This window comes from Vulpes vulpes, chromosome 13 (genome assembly GCF_048418805.1).
Source record: "Vulpes vulpes isolate BD-2025 chromosome 13, VulVul3, whole genome shotgun sequence".
Classification (NCBI taxonomy): Eukaryota; Metazoa; Chordata; class Mammalia; order Carnivora; family Canidae; genus Vulpes; species Vulpes vulpes.
In genome coordinates this window covers 58637638-58643119 of record NC_132792.1, presented here as the reverse complement: position 1 = coordinate 58643119, position 5482 = coordinate 58637638, and the positions used below count along the sequence as shown (strand labels likewise).

The 5482-nt window shown below is 37.8% G+C and overlaps 1 non-coding gene and 1 pseudogene across 1 annotated transcript; both read left to right on the top strand.

The window, feature by feature from the left end:
* The first annotated feature begins 1903 nt into the window (after positions 1-1903).
* Positions 1904-2035, top strand: LOC112932700 (small nucleolar RNA SNORA63). The gene has a single exon (XR_003237532.1). It is a non-coding gene; the product is annotated as a small nucleolar RNA SNORA63 (small nucleolar RNA).
* Positions 2036-4255: 2220 nt separating this feature from the next.
* Positions 4256-4950, top strand: LOC112931872 (nuclear transport factor 2 pseudogene; annotated as a pseudogene).
* The last annotated feature ends 532 nt before the right edge of the window (positions 4951-5482 follow it).

Here is a 5482-nt window from a genome sequence, read left to right as displayed (position 1 = left end):
TTTTTATTTTTTATTTTTTTAAAAGATTTTATTTATTTATTCATAAGAGACAGAGAGACAGAGACAGAGAGAGAGAGGGGCAGAGACACAGGCAGAGGGAGAAGCAGGCTCCATGCAGGGAGCCCGATGTGGGACTCCATCCCAGGTCTTCAGGATCAGGCCTTGGGCTGAAGGCAGTGCTAAACTGCTGAGCCATCCAGACTGCCCTTCATTGCTTTTAGATACCAAATTTTGTATAACCATTCATTAATTGATGGACATTAGTTTGTTTACATTTTTTGGCTATTAGGAATAATGATGTGGAGCGCCTGGGTGGCTCAGTGGTTGAGCGTCTGCCTTTGGCTCAGGTCGTGATCCCAAGGTCCTGGGATCGAGTCCCGCCTCGGGCTCCCCTCAGGGAGCCTATATCTGCCTATATCTCTGCCTCTCTCTGTGTATCTCTCATGAATGAATAAATAAAATCTTTTTAAAAAGGGAATAATGATGCTACAAATATTTCCGTACAAGATTTTGTGTGAACATATGTCTTCAGGTTTCTTGGGTATATATCTAGGAGTAGAAATGCTGAGTCATATACTGAATCTGTATTTAACTTTTTGAGAATCTATCATATTGTATTCCAAAGCAGCTATACCATTTTATATTTACAGAAGTGATATAGAAAATTTCAAATTTCTCTACATCCTCACCAATACATTTTATTGCTTTTTGTTTTGATTATATTCATTCTAGTGGGTGTGAAGTGATGTCTCATTGTGGTTTTGATTTGCATTTCCCTAATGACTAGTGATATTCAGTATCTTATGTACTTGTTGGCCATTTCTGTATCTTCTTTGGAGAAATGTCTACTCAAGTTCTTTGTCCATTTAAAAATTAGATTGCTGGGATCCCTGGGTGGCACAGCGGTTTGGCACCTGCCTTTGGCCCAGGGCGCGATCCTGGAGACCCGGGATCGAATCCCATATCGGGCTCCCGGTGCATGGAGCCTGCTTCTCCCTCTGCCTGTGTCTCTGCCTCTCTTTCTCCCTCTCTCTCTCTCTCTATCATAAATAAATAAAAATTTTTAAAAAATTAAAAAAATAAAATAAAATTAGATTGTTTAACTTCTTGTTGAATTATAAGTGTACGTTATGTATTTTGGATAAAAATATGATTTGCAAATGTTTTCTCCCATTCTGTGGGTTGTCTTTTCATGTGATAGTGTCCTTTAAAGCACAAGAGTTTTTATCTTTGACAAAGTCTAATAATCTGTTTTTTCTTTGGTTGGTTAGGCTTTTGGCATCATGTCTAGGAAATGATTATCTAATCTCTGGCCACAAAGATTTACTCCTGGGTTTTCTTCTAAGAGTTTTATAGCTTTAGCTTTTATATGGTTGATTTTCAGTTATTTTTTGCATATGATATGAGGTAAGGATCTAACTATTACTACTACTACTACTACTACTACTACTATTACTGCTATTACTACTACTACTTCAACTCCTCCTTTTTGGCATGTGGATGTCCACTTGTCCCAGCACCATTTGTTGAAAAGACAGTTCTTTCCCCCACTGAATTTTCTTGGTACCCTTGTCAAAAATGAACAGACCATAAATGCAAAGGCATATGTATGTATGGATTCTCAATTTTATTCCATTGATTTATATGTCTATTCTTATAGCAATACCAGGATGTCTTGATTACTGAAGCTTTACAGTAAGTTCTTAAATTGAGAATCTTTTCCAAGATTGTATTGGCTATTCTGTGTCCCTTGAATTTATATACAAATTTTATGATCAGTTTGTCAGTATTTCAGAACAGCTCAGATTTTTGTAAGAATTATATTGAATTTACAGATCAATTTGGAAAAATATTGCCCTCTTAACAATATTTAAATATTCTGATCCATTAACATGGAAGTCCAAAGCAGGATACAGACTACAGTATAGCTGTTAAGTGCTGTACTGTATCTCCTCCTGCTCAAAACAAAGTTGTTTCCTAACTATACCAGTCTGCTATACTACTGTAGCAGATAGGGATACTTGATCTCATGCACGTTAATAAAATTAAATTTAAAAAGAAACATGGGATGTCCCTTCATTTAGGTGTTATTTAGTATTTTTCAACAATACTTTGTAATTTTCGAGGCATAACTTTTACATATCATATGTTAAATTTATTCCTAAATACATATTTTTGGGTCCTACATTACATGGAATTGTTTTCTCAATTTTCTTTATGTATTGTTCATTGCTCTTTTTTTTTTTGCATATTAATCTTGTATGTTGCAACCTTTCTGAGTTTTAGTTCTAAGAGTTCTCTAGTAGATTCCTTAGGATTTTGTTACAAACAAGATTATTCCATCTTCAAATAGAGGTAGTTTAATTTCTTTCTTTCCAATTTGTATGACTTTTATTTCTTTTTCTTGTCTAATTGCCCTAGCAAGAGTTCCAGTATAATGTTGAATAGAAGGAATGGGAGTGTGCATTCTTCTCTTATTCCTGATCTTAGAGGAAAAGCATGCATTCTTTCACCAGTAAGTACAAAGTAGGGTGGTGGTGGTTGTTGTTTTTATAGATGCCCTATATCAGATTAAGGAAATATCTTTCTGAGTGTGAGGTGATATCTCATTGTAGTTTTCTTTTTAAATATTTTATTTATTTATTCATAGACACACACACACACACACACACAGAGAGAGGGGGGCGGGCAGAGACACAGGCAGAGGGAGAAGCAGGCTCCATGCAGGGAGCCCCATGTGGGACTTGATCCCGGGTCTCCAGGATCACACCCCAGGCCGCAGGCAGCACCAAACTACCGCGCCACCGGGGCTGCCCTCATTGTAGTTTTGATTTTATTTCCCTGATGTTGAGTGATGTTGAGTGATGTTGAGTATCTTTTAGGTGTCCATTAGCCATTTATGTGTTTTCTTTGGAAAAATGTATATTCATGTCTTCTGTCCATTTTTATATTGAATTATTTTGGGGGGGAGTTTTATAAGTTTTTTATTTATTGTAGATACTGAACCTTTATCAGATATATCATTTGCCAATATTCTCTCCCATTCTGAATCTGCCTTTTAGTTTTGTTGATTGTTTCCTTCAGAAATAATCAGAAGATTGTGTGCAGAAGATTTTTATCTTGATGAAGCCCCAAGTTTATTTTTGCATTTGTTCCCTTTGATTCAGGAGACCTATCTAGTAAGGTGTTGCTACGATTGATGTCAAAGAGGTTACTGTTTGTGTTCTCTAGGGTTTTGATGAATTCTCTCACATTTAGGCATTTCATTCACTTTTCATTTATTTTTGTGTATGGTGTATGAAAGTGGTCCAGTTCCATTCTTTGTGTGTTGCTGTCCAGTTTTCCCAATACCATTTATTAAAGAGACTGTCTTTTTTTCATTGGATATTTTTTTCTGCCTTGTTAAAGATTAGTTTACTATATAGTTGAGGGTCCATTTCTGGGTTTTCTGTTCTGGTCCGTTGATCTATGTGTATGTTTTTATGCCAGCACCATACTGTCTTGATCACTACAGCTTTGTGATATAATTTGATGTCTGGAATTGTGATGCCTCGAGATTTGATTTTCTTTTTCAACATCACTTTGGTTATTTGGGGTCTTTTGTGGTGCCATACAAATTTTAGGATTGTTTTTTCTAGTTCTATGAAAAAGCTGATGATATTTTAATAGGGATTGCATTAAATATTTAGATTGCTTTGGGTGGTATAGACATTTTAATAATATTTGTTCTTCCACCTATCAGAAAAGCTGAAATTGATGCAGTAAACAACAGATGTTGGTGAGGATGTGGAGAAAAGGGAACCCTCTTATACTGTTGGTGAGAATGCAAACTGGTGCAGCCACTCTGGAAAATAGTATAGAGGTTCCTCAATAAGTTAAAAATAAAACTACCCTATGATCCAGCAATTGCATTACTAGTTATTTACCCAAAGGATACAAAAAATACTGATTTGAAGGGATACATGCTCCCCAATGTTTAAAGCAGCATTATCAACAATAGCCATATTATTGAAAGAACCCAAATGTCAATCGACTGATGAATGGATAAAGAAGATGTGGTGTGTGTGTGTGTGTGTGTGTGTGTGTACTCACAATGGGATATTGCTTAGCCATAAAAAGAAATTTTGCCATTTTCAACAGTGTGGGTGGAGCTAAGAGAGTATTATGCTTAGTGAAATAAGCCAGTCATAGAAACAGAATTACGGGTAGACGGCTCTGGGTTGCTGCCGCTGCTGTCATCGTGCTAGCCCCTCGGGTCTCAAAGAGGCCGGGTGATGCTCCAGAATGGGAGACAAGCCAATTTGGGAGCAGATTGGATCCAGCTTCATTCAGCATTACTACCAGTTATTTGATAACGACAGAACCCAACTAGGCACAATTTATATTGATGCATCATGCCTTACGTGGGAAGGACAGCAGTTCCAGGGGAAAGCTGCCATTGCGGAAAAGTTGTCTAGCCTTCCGTTCCAGAAAATCCAGCACAGCATCACGGCACAGGACCATCAGCCCAAGCCAGATAGCTGCATCATCAGCATGGTTGTGGGCCAACTCAAGGCTGATGAAGACCCCATCATGGGGTTCCACCAGATGTTCCTATTAAAGAACATCAATGATGCTTGGGTTTGCACCAATGACATGTTCAGGCTTGCCCTGCACAACTTCGGCTGACTTCTTCCCAGCCAGGCACTCATGCTGTTTCCTCCTCCCTCCTCTTCCTGATGACTATTCACACTCCTCCAGATGCTCCAAATATCATACACAAATGAGCAGGGCCGTGGTGGGAGCGAGTGCAGTGTGCTGCTACTACCAAGGTATTGTGCATGATGTTTGGATGCTAGAATAGTTGCATCTGACAGGAGAAGTTTGTGTTGTACCAGCGCATGCCTTGGAAAGACTTAAGTAATGCAAAAGGTTGTCTTTTTTTTTTTTTTTTTAATCTATGGACAATTTGCTCTAGTAACCCAAAGAAGTGAAGGAGAAAGCAGCTCCCTCACCGCCCAGATATTGACCTCCCAGATATTGATTTGTTTGGATGTTTCAATGGCTCATGATATAATAAACCCACAAAAATTTTCTTAACAGCAACAAAAAAAGAATTACCATATGATTTCACTCATAAATGGAACTTAAGAAACAAAACACATGAGCATGTGATGGGGAAGAGAGAAGCAGACCAAAAAACAGACTCTTAATCCTAGAGAACAAACCGAGGGTTGCTGGAGGAGAGGTGGGCAGAGGGTTGGGTTAAAAGGGTAGTGAGTATCAAGAAGGGAACTTGTGATGGGCACTGGGTAGTGTGTGTTAAGTGATGAATCACTGAATTATACACCTGAAACTAATATTACATGCATGTTAACTAACTGAAACTTAAATAAAAACTTGAAAAAAAGGAGTTATCTTTCTATTCCTAGTTTGTTTACTGTGTTTATCATGAAGTGGTATTGGAATTTACAAAATGCTTTTTCTGCATCTATTGAGATGA